The 22038-nt window shown below is 41.0% G+C and overlaps 1 long non-coding RNA gene across 1 annotated transcript; it reads right to left on the bottom strand.

Annotated features, from left to right (window-relative positions):
- Nucleotides 1-3542: 3542 nt before the first annotated feature.
- LOC310766681 lies at nt 3543-19832 on the bottom strand. Its single transcript, XR_014550353.1, has 3 exons — nt 19587-19832; nt 7185-7318; nt 3543-3674 (listed from the first exon to the last, which is right to left on the bottom strand). It is a non-coding gene; the product is annotated as an uncharacterized lncRNA (long non-coding RNA).
- Between the last annotated feature and the right edge of the window lie 2206 nt (nt 19833-22038).

The following is a 22038-nucleotide window of genomic DNA, read 5'->3' on the forward strand; positions in this document are numbered from 1 at the left end:
TTATTTTTATTGCTTGATGGTTGTTTTCATTGTTTTACATTGAATTTTCTTTAAGTATATATGCTTGCATATTAACATTTTGTAGGCTGCCATGAAAACTGATTGAATTATAAAGCAGGATATAAATCAGTCTAATGTTCAGGCACAGAGAGCCAGTTTGCTGTGTTCCAGTTGCTGTTGGCCTTTGTGTCCCATCAGCCCCAGCCAGCATGGCCAATGGTCAGAGATGATAGAAGCTGTTTTCCAACAATATCTAGAAGACATCACATTAGCTACTCCTGAGGACCAAAGCATTGGCTCCCACATTCTTTCCAAAACTTCTCTTGCAAACAAATTCTCTGGCTAACTGATAAGAGAATAGAAGAGACTTCCTCACGGTGTTAGATTCTATTATGTTGGGCGCATTATTATCTTTTGGTGTTCAAGATTATGTCAAGATCTTTCTTTGACTTTAGCAAAACATAAAGAAGTATTTATGACTGGTCTCTGTTGTTGTAATTTATTATATATAACTTGAATTCTGGCTGGTGTGTGTGCATTTTTTTCTTTCAGTGCAATTAGTTACATTCTGCCAGTATCATCCATCTGTGGTCTGGATTGCTTTGAAGAGAAGAAGTCACAAGTTACAAAGAGATGAAACTTTTAAAACAAGATTACTGGCATCTCAGCCTTGACGGCATCCTATGTGTTCATCAGTTATCATCACATGGGGGGGGGGGCGGAGGTTGGATTTCCAACAAGATAGAGAGCACGTGCACAAGATCAGTTAACTGGAAGGATCTCATCTATGAATGGATCTATCTAGAGCTGTCGGAATCTAGGATTGCATGAATAAAAAACATTCAGTAGGAGGCATCAGCTGTCAGAGGTGAAGAGTCTTCTTTGGCGATCACTTGTAGCCGAGTAAGATTGTCATCCATAAACACGGTTTTAACAATGAGTCCATAAGTGACTGTGGAGGCCAATTCTGAATCCACACATCCTTTCACAGTGGGGATATTGGTTTCTGGGCGAGAGTTGATCACGTTGTGGATTTGCCAAGCGTGCCTTCCTCTTAGCATGTTTCTCCCTTGCGTCCTGAGTTTGAGTGTCTCCAAAGCCCATGACACCTTTGGTAAAGGCTGTTCTCCAATTGGAGTGCTCGCAGGCAAGTGTTTCCCAATTGTTGGTGTTTATACTACATTTTTAAAAATTTGCCTTGAGACAGTCTTTAAACCTCTTTTGTTGACTACCAGCATTATGCTTTCCATTGTGAAGAGTAAGAAAAGGTGAGGCTGAACATCAAGGGGGACTATAGCTGAAAGAACGCAGGAGCAATTAAACTCTGACCAATAATATAATGCATTATAGTCATCACCATTAACTACAGCAGCCCCAGCTACATTTTATGCACATATATAAATCTTGTATAATTCACTTTTCATGCTTTGCACTCTGTTTTTGCAGTCTTGAACACCCTTTCTTAGTCTGTGCAGAACCCACTTTACTTTAAAAGCCTAGTCAAGCTAAGGTCATAATGGAAAACACAAATATTTCAGCCACATAAAGCTAGGGAAAGATAGAAGATTAGATTGCATGAAAATAATAATAGTAACTACATATTGGCAGAGAGCATCTATTTGCCAGCCAATATTTACAAGCCGATATTTGTGCCATGTGCTTTGACCTAACAAGATAGATGACAACACTGGGGCTGGAACTAGGATTCATCTTCTATTCCTGGCTTTGTCGTCGGTCTTCTGAATAACCTCAGACAAGTTGAAGTCATACATGCTATACAGTGATACATGAATAGGAAACCATTACACTAAAACACCTTCAATAGTACTTTTGCAAGCATATCTTATGCTATAATTTAGTGAGCTATTTTTAAAAAGGTAAAGGACCCCTGACAGTTAAGTCCAGTTGCAAATGACTCGGGTTGCAGCACTCATCCGCTTTACTGGCCGAAGGAGCCGACATTTGTCCGCAGACAGTTTTTCTGGGTCGTGTGACCAGCATGACTAAGCCGCTTCTAGCGAAACCAGAGTAGTGCATGGAAACGCCGTTTACCTTCCCACCGGAGCGGTACCTATTTATCTGCTTGCACTTTGACGTGCTTTCGAACTGCTAGGTGGGCAGGAGCTGGGACCGAGCAATGAGAGCTCACCCCGTCGCGGGGATTCGAACTGCTGACCTTCCGATTGGCAAGTCCTAGGCTCTGTGGTTTAGATCACAGCCCCACCCACATCCCTATTAGTGAGCTATTTAGGCAGCTCTTATTCATGTGTGATGGCAAAGAATCTGTTTTGGCTATTATTTAAAAAGAAAAGCAAATCTGCAGTCCTCAGGATCTGAGATATATATGTGATGATAACATTATGCCTGAAAAAGCTTTAGATTCCTAGAAGAAATTCCGATCTCTGACTGATTGGTTTTGCTTCAACAGTTGCCTAGCATTAAAAGTGTGCTGATGTGCTAACTGTTGATGGCTGTTCTGGAGAGGACACCAAGTAGCTCCAACAGGAAGTAGATCCTCTGCAGTCATTTTGATGAAGAAACCAAGATACAATCACATTGCTCCAGGTCCCATCTGTGTTGTTTATCTTCAGATCCACAGCATATTTCTCAACTCTGCAAGTAGCTTGAGTGGCCCAGTTTGATAAGAACTCCAGCCTGTTTCTAATTTAACAGAATTAATTGGACTCCGATTATTAAATTCTCAGCAATCCTCATTTGCACTTCGGAAACCTTTTTCTTCTTTATTAAATCTGAATTTGAGATCTAACATCACATGCCAGATTTTGCAGCATGCTCAAATGACAAAGCAGGGGAGATATGCAAACCATTTCGGAGATTACAGACTGGAACTGAGTTGCTTTCTTTTCATGCTGGTAAATTGTGCTGGCAAAGATGCTTAAAGGGGGTTTGAAATCTCTCATTGTCTAGCTCCTTTTACAATAAAAAAAAGTCTTTTCTGACAGTTTGCATCTTTCAAACATCCTGTTGGTTAATGCTTTTAAAATGGGGGGGGGGGGAATGGAGAGAAAGTGACACTTCATTTCCACTTTTCCCCTGAAATGCATAATGAAAGGTGATGAAATATATCGTAAATTCATAATCCTAAGCTTGCTGCAAGGAATCAGCTTTAACATAAAAAAACCTTTCCACTCCTTGCACAAAAAAATTCTGAAGGTGTGATCAGCAGAGCAGGTTACAGTCAAAAGAGACTTTGTTTGAATAGAATGTGGAAAGTATTATGCCAAGCTGTTTCTTTTCTTTTACTTCCTTGAAATGCCTTGACATCTGGTTATACTAGCACTTCGTAGTATACTGTAAACCTTCTAAGTTTGGAAAGATATGCAGTGTCACCTAGAAAACAGCACACTTTCACGGGACAGAGATATTTTCAGACATTACTTCTGTGATCGATAAATGTATGTAGGTGTAGGAAGCGGAATTGCAGTGGTCTGGCCTGTCTTCAGCATGGCTTTTTATTTGAAGGGTGGGGGGTAGAGCAGGGCTGACAACCTCAGGTCTGGGGTGAATGCGGCCCTCCAAGATTCTCTTCCTGGCCCTCCAGGTCTTTCTCCAGGCCACTGTCCATCCCCAGGCTGTGCCCATCACTGTCCCTGCTCCATGACCCCTTTGAAGGTTTTTGCCAAGCTGCAATGTGTCATCTGCTTCTTGCTTGCCTGGATAGAAAATGGAGAGATGCTTTGTTTAGAGACCCTTAATTGTTTGCACAGCTGGAATGTGGCAAAGGTAAAAGTCACATCCATTGCACTGGTCCTGCCCATCACTAGCATGCAGCACCCAAACAGTTTTCCATAAGGCATTAGGCCCCTTGCAGACCCTCCATGTGTCCCTATTTTCCAGGGACAGTCCTGGATTTACAGAAGGCATCCTGGTTTCTGATCTGATCCTGGAATGTCCTCTTCTCCTTAAGACATCCCTATTTTCATCAGAGAAATGTCGTAGGGTATGGAGTTATATGAGCCCCCCCCCCCCAAGCCAAGGAAATAAATAACTATACAACCTTTTGAAGACATCTGAAGGCAGCCCTGTATAGGGAAGGTTTTTTTAATGTTTTTTATTATGTTTTTATGTATATTGGTAGCCACCCAAAGTGGCTGGGGCAACTCAGTCAGAAGGGCAGGGTATAAATAAAATTATTATCATTATTATTATAATGGAATAGGACCAGTGCCGGATTTACGTATAAGCTAAACAAGCTATAGCTTAGGGCCCCACTCTTTTGCCCCCCCCCATATACTTCTTCTTAATTGTATTTCAGTTCAACAATTACTTTGATAAAATACATATTTTGTTATGTGCAAATGGCTTTAGATACCAATTAGGTTCATAAATTACCATATAGCATATATTCAAAAAACATGGACAATCTGTTGTTGACAAAGGACAGCTGGACATATAAAGGGCCCCATTACCTTCAGTAGCTTAGGGCCTCATCAAACCTAAATCCGGCCGTGAATAGAAGTGGCTTAGTCATGCTGGCCACATGACCCGGAAGCTGTCTGCGGACAAACGCCGGCTCCCTCAGCCTAGAGAGTGAGATGAGTGTGCAACCCCAGAGTCGTCCGTGACTGGACCTAATAGTCAGGGGTACCTTTACCTATTTTCATTGGAGAAATATTGCCCTTGGGCAGAAGAGAGTCTGCAGTTCTGACCATCATATAAATAAGCAATCCTGACAGACACTTACACCAAAGGTCTGAAAAGGGCTTTCTGAGTTAAACTTTCGGCAGCAGTGCATTTGCATGCATATGCCATAGGGCCAATTTCCCCCTGGGGTGGAGGAGCCCTCGTTGTGCACCTCTGTACAGGCCCTTCACACTGAACATGCAATGGTAAGACAGCTTGGCTAGCATACTGTACAATGTCTTGCTTTCCCCACACATGAAGGCCATTCAATTGTTTGCAGCTCATAGCAGCCTCCACATCTAATACAAGGTGGCTGTGTTGGGTTAGGCTAAGCAGAAAAGGAAACAGACTACAACTGACCGAAGCCAGTAAGTTGATGATTTTATTAGCACACAAGTGCACTGCATATCCCGAAGTGGTTGAAATATAAAGCAAACACATGGAAAACTACTGAAGGCATTGAATTAAATAATTTAATACACATTTATGCAAAAGGCATTTTTTTAAAAAACAAAAAGCAAAGCTGAGCACACACTGTGTAGGGGATCAGGATTACCATAATTTACTCATATCGGGAGAGGGAAGAGTGCACCAAATTAATGTGTTCATCAGAAAAGCAAGGAACTGTGGCTTTCCCCAGCAAAGGCAAAGAGTGCATGTGGTCTCCTCACTTCAAGGGATGTGGAACTTTTGATCGCTATGGGGAGGATTATCAAAGGTGCTTCATAGGTATGGCACAAACACCCAGCAGAAGGGCTGGTTTGTGGCAGAATGCTGGGTGAGATTTGCAGAAGGCAACACAGAGACAAAGTTACAGGGGAAGCCTGAGGATTTGAGAAGAATCCAAGCTAACGGTACTGAACCTCAGCTGTAGATCAGTGGGAGAACATCCGGTTTGTGTTCAGAAGGTTCCAGGTTCAATCCTTGGCATCTCCAGGTCAAGAACCCTGTCTGAAGTCCTGGAGAGCCACTGCCGATCAGTACAATACTAAGTTAGGTGGACTGATGGTCTGTCTTCGTATACCATGGCTTCCATTGTTAACAAAGCTTTGCACAGTTAGAGAACCCATTTCCCCAAAAGGCTCTGAGATGGCGCAGTTATTTATTAGCATGTGCATATCAACGGGTAACACCTTCTCTCTTCATAACGGGAAAAGCTTTGCCTGTTAACTGTAATCTCTATGCCCCTAGCCCCAGAAAGCCATAGAAAGTTGGCATTCTTAATAGACTATGCATATTGGGGACCAGTTTTCACTGAAGTAGTAAACCCCTATCTGTAATGCTACAATGCAGAAGTATCGCCTCCATTTATTTATTTATTTTAAAAAAGCTTTCAAGGATAAGGAACTTTGCCTTTCCCCAGATCTATTAGTTTTCTATGTGCAGGAAATTTCTATAAAGAGGATCACATACAACAATACAAGTCCCTAGTGTGAAGTGACATAGGTTTAACTGCTCTACCACTGGCCTATGGCCCTGGTAGTATTTATTTATTTGGTTGTTAAATTTCTATGTCACTCTTCCTCCCAAAGTATGCATGCAAGGTATAAGGAAATGGAGGCAAGACATGAATGCAGCCTTTCTGAAGGATACTTGCTGGTAAACACATCATGTTTAAAGATATACACATCTTACGCCTAGGTTGAAATGAACATTTTAATATCTAGCTCAGAGGACAAGAACGTCTGGAGAAGTTTGAATGGCCATGAAACAGTCGTTGTCGTTGCCCCCCGTCCTTTCCCTGTACACAATACTTCTCTGTGCATGTTATCTCCACACAAAAGCCATTGTGTGGCAGGCAATGACAATGGCAAATTCAAAACACTTCTTTCTCCTCTAGACTTTAGTGATTTGTCCTTGTAGGACAAATGTGTGTTTTTCTACAGCTCTGGCTGTTTTGTGATAGAAAGAATTGCATTTTGCAAAAGTAATGGTATAAACTAGATTTACCCTATAAATGTTTCCAGAACCCTATAAATGATTTGCAGAATCACTTCGGTAATAAAGCAAATAATGTCTTTAGGTTTCCCCCCTGTATCAATATTAGTGCTGTTGAGGCATTGCTCCTCTTTCTTAATTTTGTTTAATTAATAAATAAGTGGAATCAACATGATGGTTGTACACAGCACATAATATAATACTCTATTATTCAGCAGTGCCTATCTCCATAGCAAAAATTCCTACAATAATATTTATTTGGAAGAAAGTTCCATTCAGCATAGGTCCCCCACAACTGTCCCATTAATTTAAAGCTTCCTTCTTATGATTTTGGCCCCTATAACTGCCTCATGTTCGATTGGGACACAGCATTATTACATTGCCCCTTAACTGACTCCAAATATGTCAGTTCCTGTTTCTGCTGGCAGAGAGAAGGCTTTGTTTACTGTTTTTAGAGAAATTACTTTGTTTCTTTGTTTTACAATGGCAACTCCAATATTGTGACTTAGTTATTTTTATTATTGCTATTTTAAAATTGCATGACAGCAATAAAAAAAAGAAGCTATTGCTCTGGAAACAGTGGTTTATACAAAAATTAATACTCAAGGTCTGAAGACACATGAGGTCACATCCTTGCTGAAGTGAAGCAGGCCTGGGTCTGGTCAGTGCCTGGAGGGATGACCATCTGGAAAGTGGACATATACCACCTTGGGTTCCATGGCAAGAGAAAGGCAGGCTATAAATGTAATAAAACAAACAAGCTTACATTATATCCCTACTTGCTCCCCGAGATCATCCAGAGGAACACCATTAGTTGCCCCCTGTGTTGCAGAGACCCGACTGGCTTCAGCTGGACATTTGGCATTGAGAGTTTCATTGAGCGCCTCCATTCCCATTGTTCAGCCCAGACACTGAGGTCCAGCGCCGAGGGCCTTCTGGCGGTTCCCTCACGGCGGGAAGTGAGGTTACAGGGAACCAGGCAGCGGGCCTTCTCGGTAATGGCATCTTCCCTGTCGAATGCCCTCCCACCAGATGTCAAGGAAATAAACAACTATCTGACTTTCAGAAGATATCTGAAGGCAGCCCTGTTTAGGGAAGTTTTTAATGTTTGATGTCTTATCATGTTTTTAATATTCTATTGTGAGCTGCCCAGAGTGGCTGGGGAAACCTAGCCAGATAGGCAAGGTACAAGTAAGTAAGTAAGTAAGTAAGTAAGTATTTATTTATTTATTTATTTTATTTGTATTCTTCTTATTATTATTATTATCTTCCACCAGAATTTCAGCAAGCATCCTCACTTTGGGCTTTAAGGCAAGACTTTTCTTAGTTTGAAAAACTAAGGTTTATGCAGCTTCTTTATCTCATGACCCTTCACATCAGATTTAGTGATGATCTTAGGAGGTGTCCAAAGGCACAGAGGGCAAACAGACAAGCTTTCCAATATACATATATATTAGTATAAAAGCCACATTGACCACCGCGTCTTCTCCACAATCTCTCCACTACAGTCTCCATCTGCCCTGGACCTGCCCCTTGATCTACTCCGGACACATCCCTGGAACACATCTCCTTTTTGACCTTGGAGGAGAGACCACCATAGAGGTTTCCACAGCTGAAAGGAGGATGTGGACTTCCTCCACCAGCGAATCTCCCTCTCTGCCTGCTTAAGTAGAGATCTGGGACACCCTCCCAGGGAACAAAAGATTGTAGATTCGTGTTCTAAGCTTTCTTGAGTGTACACATGCACAGAAATATGAGTATATGTTTCTCAGATGAATGAATAAATAAATGTGGCTCTCATACTGTGCTATTTGGTCACGGCAATCTTATTATCCATCATGTACTACTAACTATAACTGCTACAAGAAACATGAGGTGCTACACTAAGGATTTCCTCCTGTGTGCATCCCCCAACCCATCTTTTAAATCTGTTTGGTGACTTTAGCCTTCTGCACATTTGGATTAATATCTTCATCAGCCCTGTCAAGGTGTTGTCAGGATGAATTAATGTTTGAACAGCTCCTTGAAGATGCCAAGTGCTAAATGAATAGTTACTACTCCTACCACTGTCAGTTTCACACTCCTTTCTCCCATATTGTGATTGCTTGGATATGCTCCTCTAAATATAAACTATTTGTTTAATTTTTAAAAAGCATATTGTTTAAGGCAAACCAGTGTTTTAAATGTCATTTAGTGAATTTATTCTTACAATTCATTAGACACCTTTTATGTTCATTTCCTAAATTGTTAAGCGTCTGTTTTTAAAAGTAATGTTTATTTTCATTTTCTATAGATAGATAAATGGGCTCAATATTTATATATAAACCAGTAAGTTTCTTGTTTATTTCTTCTTTTAATACATTTTTATCCATCTTTCCTATTAATTGTCCAAGGCGGCTTACATTTTACGCACCTAAAACAGCAAACTTGAAAGCAATCCAAATCACCATCCAGGAAAACAGCAATAAAACTCGCAGCAGTAAAAGCCAGAGCAATAAAAGCAATAAAAGCAGCAGGAAACTCAAACAGAGAAAGTAACTGAAGGCTGGGTTGTCACAATTGGGAAATATCCAGCTTCAGTGGATGAAGAGAGACAAAGACAGAGAGAGAAGAGAGTACCTCACTGACTGCAAAAAAAAGCTATACCAAATCTAGGAGGTTAGAACCTTCAAACTGCCCATTGTCCATTAGTGGAGCAGAGATTCCAGATGTCTCTGCCCTGCTACAGCCCCCACTGAGGACTTAGGGATTGTCTAGAATAGCATTTAGTACAGCAGCCATCCTGGTGCCATTAGGAGCTGCTGGGAGTTGTAATCCAAAATAGCTGGAGGGCACCAGATTGGCTGCAGAGTGGACGCCTGGTGGGGATGGGAACAGGTCACGATGAGGGAGATATTTGTACAAGCCAGTGTCCCACTGGAATCAAGCAGAGAATCACCCCGACCTAGCAAAGGAGTCCATTTCTCCTAAGCAGCCATCAGTACACTTTGCTGATGGGATATATGTCTTACTATGCAGACAAGTTGGCGTGCTCATGTGTTCCCCGCGGAACTGGCTTCTTTTGATGCAAATTGGGTGTGCTTGGAGAGTCACTGGTTCTTAGGTGTGACTCATTTCCCACAACTGCAGACAGAGGACATTGTATCTAGAGCTAAACCAACTTGTTTCAGTACAATTTATTACAATGTGCTTTTCCTTTAAGAGAGAGAGAGAGAGAGAGAGAGAGAGAGAGAGCGCGCTAATAAAATGTTTCATTAAAATCAATGGTTTCAATCAAGGTTTTCACTTGGCGATTTAAATAATAAACTCTGATGCTATGCTTTCCAGACAATACTTTCCTAGCCTGACATGCTACTGGGAAAAGCAGTTCAGAACTACTATTAATAATGAATACGAGCTGTTGGTGGCCCTGGACAATATATGCTGTCTTTAGGAATGGCAGCAGAACTAATCAGATATTTATATGCAGAGGCGTACCTGGAGGTTAGCAAAACAGGCCAAAGGCCTATTTAATCCACTATCCTTTTTGAGAAGCCTATAGGAAGCTCATAAGCAGGACTCGAGTGCAACAACATTCAACTCCATTTGGAATTCCCAGCCTACTGCCTCTGACAACGGAGGTAGAACATAGCCAAAGAGAAGAGTAGCTTCTCTTTTTTGTTTCTTTTCAAACATCTAGGTTACATCATCACCATGCTTAGTAGGAGATGTGGAGGGTGAGAGAAAAGCATGTTCCCTTTCAGGAGTGTCCAAGTATTTCCTAGCTATTCAGAAAGCATCTGAGCCACAGTTTTCCTAAGAAAGGGAAGGTACAGCCAGGTCTGGCTGGCAGGTGTGAGTAGGTAGAGTGACATTTAGCAGCCCAGGCTTCACTCATCCTTTCAGTTCAACGCCCCCCCCCCAACTCTCAGCATGAGGTTCTGAATGCAAAATTCACACATGCATTCAGAAAAATCATGCACTCCAAGCTGTAAGCAGAATGTTAGCTTTAATGCAAGTCAGTCCTGTTGCAGATATTAATATTGGAAGCATAAGAACTGACTCCTTTTTGGAAGAAATCATTGTTCAGCCTCAAATATATTATTCAAACTTTTACTTGCAGAACTTTCTTCATAACAGAACAGAATACAGAAAATGATACATCCAAAGCATCCACACAATGTCTTCTGCTGTGCAGCACAGGCTCAGCATCTTACAAAGTATGAAATAATTCCAACAGACCTAGAAGCAGAAGGTCTGTCTCTTCCCACAGCATCCATTTTAGTCTGGAGCTGTTTTTTCTCTCTCTCAGAGAGGGTCTTTTACATGTCCTTACTTCACAGAGCCATAAGACAAAAGACACAAAGGTAACTCCCTTAAAAATGGGGATTTGCAACCCAATACCTTCATCACATGATCTAAGCTTACACCACTCGCATGTTTACTACCAGAGAAGAATAATCAGTTAGTTAATTATCAGCAAGAGCTCAGAGTGCTCTCCTTGGCTTTAATATAGCCCTAAGGGAAATCCCTATATTAAACCTTCAGCAATATACATTTAGCCATTTTTCATTTTATAACTTCATTAATACACATACACTTTCCATTTCTGTGCCAATTAAATCTATTATACCTAACAGGTTCTGCACAGAGTAGACCTACTGAAAGCAATGGACTTGGGTTAATCATGAATACCATTTACTGCTCAAGGATTCAATATTCACCTACCTATCAATGTTTCATGTTTTTCTAACAATTTCAATGCAATTTCTATTTAATGTGGAAGCAGCTTTAACTACAAAGAAAGTGATGGGGCTTTTTGAAAGAAAGTTGCTTGTGGTGTTCCCATATTCAGTCGAAATGTCTATCACCATCTATAGGGGGGCAATTATCAGTGACCTTTGTATTACCTTGAGCTTCTTTTCATCCAGCCGCTTGATGAAAAACAAAATCACTTTTTCATTGTCAGCTTTGCCAACATCTAGCTGTGAAGAAAACTCAATTTATAGACCTGTAATTTTTACGGCCAGGGAGTGTGCATTTTGGCCTGTTGCTCCCACATCGTTCACAATGGAAACCTTAGAACAACATCCGATGATGTGAAGCAAGTTTATCTGCCCATAGAAATCTTGGTAAAACAAATTGTTAAAATATTTGTCAAGGGAGAAAGCATCTGAAGTGATAAAAGTTAAACTATGCTCTACAGCAGGGATGGGTAAACTCTAATCCTCCAGAGGTTTTTGTATTCCAATTCCCAACTGTCCTACCCAAATGGTAAATGGTCAGGGATGGTGGGAGGTGGGGTGTAACAGTATCTTGAAGCCCACAGGTTCCCCATCACTGGCCTATGGTTTCACTTAAAGCTGTGCATCTCGGGAAATAAGCAATTCAGGATACCATCAACATTTTGGCATCACTTCAGAAGAGTCCTAGGAATGGACCAGAAGTATATTGCACTCTGGTTTCAGGAACTTGGTTCATCAAGAACTACGTCTCGGGTAGCATTGTGTATTCTCAGTGAATAATGATTTCCTGTTTCCTTCCTAATTTGTCTAGGCATAATACAGTAATGCTACATTTCCAGAGGGGAGGCCAAGTTAGTCTGCAGCAGCAAAAAACCAAAAGAAAGGGCATTTTCCCATGGCAGTGTACTATGAGCTTGGTAGTGCTCGTGCATCCACATATCACTGTCTCCGTCAAAAAGCTGCCCCATATTATTTCCCCATTTAATCTGTATTTGCCACTTCCATGGAAAATCCCATAAGGTGAAAACCCTATAGAAATGATACCTGTACAGTTCAGTTGGTTAAAGCATGGTGCTGATAATACCAATATTGCAGGTTCAATCCCCATATGGGACAGCTGCATATTCCTGCATTCCAGGGGGCTGAACTAAATGATCCTCAGGGTCCCTCCCAGCTCTAAAATTCTACGATTCCTCTATGATACATTTGGATTAAGTGTGGGTGTGTACAGGATGCCATTTTGATGAAGACAACACTATGAAGATGCTGAGAAAATCTTGCTGCTTGAGCACCTACACCGAAAGTATCTTGTGACACACCTTAAATAGACTAAACATTCCAAACATTAGGGTTGTGTCTACTTCATACTCACAGCAGAGCCATTAGAAACAGTAAACATGAACAACTAAAATCCATTGATTTCAATGGGTGTGTTCTGAGTACTGGTCTTTAAGGTGCCACATACTGTGATAAAGAATGTTATGAACAATGTTTATGGATCCAGCTATTCTACCCTTCACAAAAACCCATGAGCTAAGGGCTTAAAATATGGGAAGATGTGTGTACTGTTTTGAAATAGGAGAGCACAAGAGAAGGTAGTTAATTGCTTATGTTTTGCATTACTTACCTAACAGGCGTTAATATCTAAATGATCAGCATGGAAGTGAACAACCAACAAATTAAGATATGTGTGTTTGCAGATCTTGTGGTTTCACTGTTTTAGCCCATCACTTTGCAAACCCTGCTGAATATCACACAGTGGAGATTTTTTAGCAACTGCAAGCTAAACTACTTCCTTTCTAACATGGTTGAGATCACAGCATGTGGAAAAATCCTAAATCTACTCTTTTTCTCCAAGTCCAGGGATTTTTATTTTGCCAGCGAGCTGCTTAAATGATGCCCAAGGAATTAGTAATTTACTCTATGCAAAAACCAGCCAATCACAAAAGTCCATGTTAATCCTGAATTTGCTGTTGTGGTATTGTAAATGGTGTGTGTGTGTGTGTGTGTGTGTGAAAGATATTATGATTATTCAGGTCTCTGTGGTTTAATACTAAATGTCAGCCTGTCAGTGGAAGTTGAAGGAGGTGCAAAGTCGATAATGACATGCTATAACGAAAATTCTTCAAGGTGTTGCCACTCTGGAAAGGACAGAAGTAATTAAGAGATAATTGTGAATAGAATAGAAGTGTCTCACAAGAAGGTGGTCTCCTGCTAGTAAGAGAATCTCTAGAGAGCCTGGGGCATTAATGGGAAATAAATGCTACGACAAGGCCAAGACTTTTGCTTTCAGATAGCTGAACAGCGCACTGATCCTGTGCTCTATTATTCTGAGCCATCAATGGCAATTTGCTATTTGATACTTTCACCACTCATGCTTACATGGTAAGGTTGCTGCATTTTCAGGGTCTCAAAAATGACTAACTCTGTGGCTCTTTGGTCTGTTTCTGAAATACATCCAACATTTTATATGTACACTAACCCCACCCCCCCACCCCATACAAAGAAAGGAGATAATCTAGTTGTACTTGGCCTGTTGAACTCTAGGGGTTAATTTAGTTATGACAAATTTAAGCCCCCTTGAATTCAGTAGGATCTAAGTGTACTTAACTTCCTCTGGACTGTGGATACAAGTTTTGAACAGCCATTTGTTGGTTGTTTCAGGGACACACTTCAACTGCATCAAAGTTCATTAGGGATTTTTCTCATTCACTCAAAGACACAGTTTGAAGTACAATAACCTATTCAGATTTTTGCCCTAAGAATGGGGAGGACATTTGGAATTTCCAAACGTTCCTCTGAAATTAAAAGCTAGGATGGGGGGGATGTGTGGTGACTAACCTCAGCTCCTTTTTTTCAATGTGCCTTTGAGTATGACTTAGTTGGATATTACTCCATGTTTTTAAATTTATCTCACTGGAATGAAATAGCTATCTAGAACGAAAGAGTATCTCAGAAAGCGCTCCCAAATGCGTGTGTACTGCAGTATAGAAATATGAGCAAGACTGATCAGCTGTATGACATGACTGGCACCCTTTCATATTTAAATTATGTTGGTAAGAAGTGATGGCCTTTCATGAGTGCTACCCTGTATTCAAAACATTTTTCTTTGCTTCAAAATAAATTATCAACTTCCCTTCATGCCCATTCACATTTTGACTGTCAGCAACTGGCTAAGAAACCATGACACATAATAACTGACAAGACATACTACTGTATCTGTCCTGCAAAGAGCTTGTGCTTTAACTTGCTGAAGAACAAGGAATAAACTTCTCAGACCGCTCCATGTTGCAAGGGCAGCAGTGACCATATTACACAATAAAGAGAGCACTGAACTATGTTAGACTTAAGAAAAGTAATGGAGCCAGAGTGACTGGACAATTGAGAGCCAATGAGATACAGTGGTTAGAGTTGAGAACTAAGACTAGAAAGATCCAGGTTCAAATCCCTGATCAGTCGTCACATTGACTGGAGGACATTGGCCTAGTTACAATCTCTCAGTCTAATCTACTCCATAGGGTATTTTGAAAGGATAAAGTGTGGCAGTGGAGGAGAGGGAATCATGTATCCCACCTTGAGATCCTTTGGGGGGGGGAATCCCTTCCCATCCTCAAAGATGGCAGGCAGCCAAACGTAGATCCAAAGAATGATGCCCATTCACTGGAAATTGCAGGGTAGAAAACCAAATCAATAATGAATTTTCGCTTATGTGCCTGCCCACATGTTAGTCAGTTTCAGCATTTTTTCCCTGTGTGCACAGATACCTGGTTAAGGAGGCAGACCCAGCTCTATATGGATAGCAGTACCAGAGATGGAAAGCTCTACTTTTTCTGTGTACCGGGGTCTATATTTAGCCTTTGAATTATAGCTTTCTATGATCTGTGGCCAATTCAGCTATAGCAAGTATCTTTACAAGCATCAGGGATCCCTGTCCATCAATGCTAGCTTGTCTGACAGTTTCTTATCCCATTATTTATGTTTACTGCAATTGTTTGGCCATCTGAGGTTGTCATGCTCCATCACAAATGACAGTGGCCCATAACTCCTCTTGGGAGATTTTAGCATTCTTGAAGAGCGGATGTATCTGAAATTTCAGAGCTGTAGTCCATCATTCCGTAGCCAAGGGACAGTCAGTCTGAGACCCTTATGCAGCTTCTTCCCCATTATCAAGCTGTTTGATATTCCAGCCTTGGAATAGCACTAGTTGCCAGCTTTCAACATGGCATTTAACTACTGAGACAAATTGATGACTGAAACAATTCAAACTGAATCGAGACAAGACTGAAATAATGATGATCAGCAGGTCTTCTGAGGTGTGTGTGAGTTTATGGAAAGGTAAGGCCACTTTGTACCAAAGGTACACTTCTCTAGTCACTCAGGCTCACAGCAATAGATGTGAGGATGCTTGGATTCATATCTCTGTGTTGTGTGAGCTGGCATATTTACCATACAAGACTTAAACCACTGGAAATTAGGATTTGAACTGGTGTGGTCTATCACAGCTGTTCTACATGAGTGTGCATTCAAACCACACTTTCACCATGTGACAGACTTACTTTGTGACAGTTGCATTGCATGGGAGGACACAGGGACAGTTGCCCCGGGCCCAAAATTGTTAGGGACACAAAATTTCAACAGCTAGTGTTGCCTCAATACAGCTATGTGCTTCCGTTGCTGAGCTCCATTGAAAATGGCTTCTCCATGTGAAGCAGGAAGTGACTTCTCTCGACAACAGAACAACTCTTCTTTTGTTATCTCTGTGGCTGCAATCTCCTAGGTGATGAAGATGCCATTGGGCAATTGAATGTACATGCGTACATTCCATTTCCCTCCCTCCATAAGGCCCTGGGCACTGGCAATCCACACTATGCCACTGCTTTGTGGTCATTCTGCCATGTCAACAATCTGTGAAGCCATCCTGATGTGCCAAAGAAAGAGCAGAGTGACTCCAAATGTAAACACAGTTTCTAAGGAGGCATTCAGTCATGTTCTGGCCCTTAGAAGTTACGATCTTCCTGAAAATATCTCATGCATCTGCATATGTGAGTGATCTCACCTTGCTTGCTTAAATTGGGGTTGCCATATTCTGAAGAGCTAAAAATTGGGGTTGCCATATTTTGAAGAGCTAAAAAGAGGACATATTTGTTGACTTAACTATGGATTGCTATGACGACTCTACCCATGAAAAAGAGGATGTGCCCCAGAAAAAGAGGACATATGGCAACCCTCCAATTTTGCTTTCTCACTGGCTTCCTTGTGGAGGGAGGATTTGACATAGGACACATTCAAACATGAGCCCTTCACTACACCAGCTTTTGCCAGCCTGATGTTCTCAGCTACAACTCCCATCAGTCCCAGCCAGCATAGCCAGGCTGCTTAGTGCTGGTGGGAGTTGTAGTCCAAAACATTTGGAGGGCATCAGGTCAAAGAGACATGAACACCTGCCTGTTTGAATCAGTGCTTCCAAATGCCAAGCAGCTGCTGAGACAATTACTTGAGCTAACAGCAGCTGAGGATGGAGGATTTTCATGAAGACCAGGTAAGAGATGAAAGGGTACTGTGTACTGTGGTCCCAATGAATTGTGTGTATGTGTGCATATGCACACACCTTTTATTAACTATTTTTTAGAAGCAGATGCATCAGCAAGTGATGTGCTTATTTGCTTTCACATCTATCTTGGCCATTAGCAGATGCCATTCTCAAGCTGCTTCAGAGATGTCACCCTGCGACTTCTAATCTACAAGACTGTTTAGCTCCCTGTTTATATTTGTCAATATTTCTCCTTCACCTTCCACTTGCTACTTGTTTTCTGCAAACGGGGACTCCTTCAAACACTACAGCTTGCATTTCACTTCAGCTCCATTAATAAACCACAGTCTAATACTGTCTTTGTAAATGGTATAGTCTCTAAAAGGCTCCTTTGCTTCTCAAAGGCCTCACTGAGCACAGATTGCCTATGATTCACTGGAAACTCCAAGCTTTAGAGGTACTGCCGAGAAAGTCTACAGAAGACAGAGGCAATGAGTTGCAAGAATGCCAGAACCCCTTCTCCCATCTTGCTTGATGTTTGCAAATGTGGGACTGAACCAGGCATTTCCTGCCTGCTCTCTGTGTCAGTTTACTGGGAAATGAGCTGGTGTTTATAGAACCATGTCAATGCCACAGGGATTTCACAAAATCAGCTATAATGAAATCAACTGAAACCTTTCCCACAGACCATGTATATCAGGCTCACAGCTTCAAGCTGATTGATAAGAGTTTTAACTCTAAGAAGTAATACTTTTAAGATGAGTATTTCATGCCAATGGTGGATGCTGGGAAAGAAGAAAGTGTATATGTGCGGAGAGGGGTTTACTTTTTACAGAGGTTTTATTAAAAAGAAATTCCATCAATAATTGATGTATATGTTAATCAGGAAGGGTGTGGGGTGGATGAATCTCTCTCCCCCCCATTTTCTTCTAAAACAAAAGCAATCTTATTACATCTTGCATTATTTCTTTTCCTGCATGCAGAAAAATCCAAGTAGGGAAAAAATACCCACTCATTTCTCCTTCTACAGTTTGTTTGTGTGTGTGTGTGTGTGTGTAGATGTATATGTGAACATTAAAGGTGATCAAAAGGTATGCAATTATTAACAGTGCTGGTCATTCAGTGACATCAGTGAGTTTTATGCAGCTGTACAAAAAATATTATTTCTGCTTAATCAACTGGTAACCTGATCCAAAGTGTGACTAAGTTGGATTCAACACATACCCATCGAATTCCAGAATTATGGCTCAATGCTTGTTTATGCTGAAGGACTAGGTGGAGAATGTATCATGAGCCAGATGGCCATTACTAATTTAGCTAGTTGCATGTGCTTATAATCAACACAGATTGTACATAAGTTGCATTGCTGCAGATGAAAACCTGTACCTAGTGGACATGTTGTATAACTTATGTTATTCACTCAGTGGTTCATAGTGCATTTCATTTTTAGAGAAGCATTACTGGCTTTGCTGGAGGATGGAGAAATTCCATCTCCATGAGATTTACAAGCTGGCTGAGAATATCCTAAAATCATGGGACTATTTCTTGGCCAGGAGAGGCGCAAAAAAGTAATAATACAGGACATCATCGTGATAAAGTCAAGTATATTTGATTCCCATTGCTTCCAGGTGGATAGTTAATCACATCACTCTCCCACTGAAATCAACACACCTTAATAGTGGCTGGATTAAGCCCAGAATAAAACTGTGTGAGTGGATTTATGCTGTTGGACATGTTTTCAAACAAAAGCCACTGCCACAGCTCAAACCTGGCAGAGCAAGAAAAGACAGTGTTGTGAGGCATAGAATGTCTCAGAAGTCGAACGTTTCGGCTTTTGAATGCCGAAAACCCAGAAGTAACTGCTTTGGTTTTCAAACGATTTTTGGAAGCCAAATGTGCTATGCGGCTTCCATTTTGAGTTTCCCTATTGTACACACACCCACACCCACACCTCTCTCTATATATGTACCGTTAATTGAAGGTTCAAGCTGCACATCATGGGTTAATCAACTGCCAAAGTCACAGAGAAAAACAAAGGAAGGCCCAAGCTCAAAATGCAGAAAATATCACAAGGCTTTGAGAGGGGTGGAGAGCGAAGCAACAAGACAAACAGAATTTCCACTATTGCCAGCTCACACAGGTGACCTGCCACAATCAGGTGCCCTGTTGGTGTTCTTTAAAGGTCAAATAAAATTGTATTGAAAGCCACATGGAGATCATTTAAAGTAGTGATTTAAACTAGCAGGGTTCCTTTTGGAGGCAGTGCCCTGACAATGTTTCACTGTGGTTTTTAATCAGCCTTAATTTGTTTAATGCTAGTATTTGGAATGACTCTGCTTGGAAGCTTTAATAGTGAAATGTTCTGCTATTCATGGTTTACTCCATTTTTGTGGTAAGTGCTGATTTCTTATCAGTGATGCCAATACAAGAAAAATTCTATAGACCCAGCTTCTTCATTGTGTGTGTGTATATATATATATATATATATATATATATATATATATATGCCTTTTAAAGAGACAGTTACAGATTTTTAGACCATTCTGCGGTGTGGAGTGAAAGACGGAGAAGTTCTCTGTCTTAACAGTCTAAGTATTCTCAGAACCAAACCTAACCACAGTAGATAGCCATGTGGCAAGACAAGTTGAAATGAGAAGACAGCACTTATTCAGACCCCTTGTATGAAAGACCTCCGATTCAACAGAATGGAAGGTCTTCTACTACAGAATAATAAAAGAATGCAACCTGACCTTTTTCAATGACTGTTCTTTTGTTGTGTGACTGGAAGTGGGCTCTCTGAAGCTTCTGCAGCAGGACCATCATCACATCTGCTCTTAACAAAACTCCAGCTAAGGACTAAGAGGACTAACAGCCAGGAATAGCACATCACATTAATTAGCCAGGAATTGTAGCCAGCTGAACAAAACCGTGCACCTTTTCACAATGAAGCCCTTTCAATACATTTCATTCAGCATTCCCCTAGCCAGCATTTTCTCTGCTGTCATGGCTTACAATGTTTTCCTTCATTGGCTTTAGTCAACATAAGGCTGACTCACCAACAAGCCTGATCAAAGTGCAGATGCTCTCTATTGGCTCACAATGGGACAAATATGGGCTATATTAAGTGATTCCTGTAAGGACCAGAGCCAGTTGTTAAGAGAGGGTAGAACTCATTAAAGTATAATCTGAGGCCGGCCCTACCATTAGGCAGAGTGAAGTTATCACCTAAAGAGTTTAGATGCCATCGGAAGGCGGCAAATGGATAGTTACTTAATATTTTTATTGTTGGTACTTTTACTGCCAGGGAAGAGGCAAGGCTCTTGTGAGATTTTCTGCCTCAAGGGCCACAATTGCTTGGCAGGCCTTTGGTACAATGGGAACCTTAACTTGGAGGCAGGTGGGTTGCCGTTTGCTGCTTTGCCTCAGAGAGCAAAATGTATTGGGACAGCCCTGATATTGTCACATGATAGGGGAAAATATAGGCAGTGACACAAATGAGGTTTGTTTTACAAAAACGTCACCCCCATTATTTTTTTTTACTATCAGGATAAAAACAGCCCCAGGGTCTCCTCTAGGACGGTTGTATCCCAACTGACACACTCAAAAGGTTTTGGATTATAAATGCCATCACCCCTGATCATGCTCATGCTGTCTGGGGCTGATAGGAGTTTGGAGTCCAGATCATTTGGCTGGAACCAACCTGCAGTGCCTCTCAGGTCACCAGGACCAAGTGGCTATCTGGCTAAATCTCGATCTTTTGTATCTACTATATTATAGTCTTCCAAATAAGAATAGGTGTGCTCACCTCAGAAGGCCTTGAAGTGACGCTGTGCAGCACTTGAATTAGATGGAGGCACTCGGCATCCTTTCATTAGCTACCAGCAGATAAAAGTAGCACAGCAATATTAAAGGCTGAGATTAGAAGCTCGACTACCCTTAAAGGTACGAATGATTCTCTCCCCCCTGAAAAAGTAGGTCCTTTGGGGAACATTCTAATCTGTTCTGCCAAGTATTCAAAATGTTCCTTAGCTTTCACAAAGTTATTACTGTATTCCCATTATTAGCTGGGAAATTTAATTTATTCTGTGAAACAAGTTTGTCTTTTTTCTCTCTTTTTTGCCCCAGAATTGTTTGTAGTCTGAATGGTGCCCTGCAATTCAGGCGATGATTATGTTCTGCTTAGTGACATACTTCTCAGCCCAGTATAAGAACTTGAGTGCTAAAAGAAAGAGTGGCACAATCTAAGAAAAAGCCTTGAATGAAGTGCCAACCATGTTTCCCCTAGTAGCACTACATCATTTAAGTTTGTCAGTAGCAGACTTAAAAGATTAAAAGCAATTTTGCAGATATTTTATTCAGCACTGTTTATCCTGATTCTGCCTATTCAGTTTGCTTTATCAATATTTAAAATCTAAGGAGTGCTATTCTTTCAGGCCATACATGGCTTTGCTTAGATCTTATTGCATGTATACATATATTAAATGTAAATTGCTAGTACCTGGTTTGAAAAGGTGTTCTGTTTTCAGCACTGATAGAAGCCACACTTGCCAAACTTTTCTGAGCTGTACAGAGCAACTCTGCTGTTTCTGAAGGAATAGAAAGACACAAGTCTAATAAATAAAAGGGTGGTATTATTCAATTCAGTTTTACACTGAGTAGATCCATTCATTTCAATAGGGCTACTCTGAGTAAATGCTGAATGCTACCTATGGGGACAACAGCCAGCAGCTCTGTGTGCTTAGTGATACATACATTGGTGCTCAGGAAGGGCCAGCTCTAACATTAGGCAGAATGAGGAGGTGACCTCAGGCAGCTAATTTTGGAAGTCATGAAATGGCAGCAATGTATTGGTTATTTAATTTATTGTTATTATATTTTTACTGTCACAGAGTGTGGAGAAGTGCTTCTGAGATTTTCTGCCTCATGTACCAAAATCACCTGGCTGGCCTATGGTACTATGTACTTTGACGAAGGTAGATGGGGAAGACCAATTGATGCTCTGTCCCTAGAAGCAAAATGTCTTGAGCCATTTCTATATACACGTTATCATCTATAGTTGGGATGTCCAGTGGAATGTCCTATGTAACAGAAGGGATATGCTTAATGAGCATGTTAACTGTTATTAAAGATGCTGTTGAAAATGTGTAGATGCCATGTGGATTTCACTGGGGAGAATTGTGTAGACTAAGAAGAAAAATGCCT

Source organism: Podarcis filfolensis, assembly GCF_964270895.1.
Source record: "Podarcis filfolensis genome assembly, chromosome: 7".
Lineage (NCBI taxonomy): Eukaryota > Metazoa > Chordata > Lepidosauria > Squamata > Lacertidae > Podarcis > Podarcis filfolensis.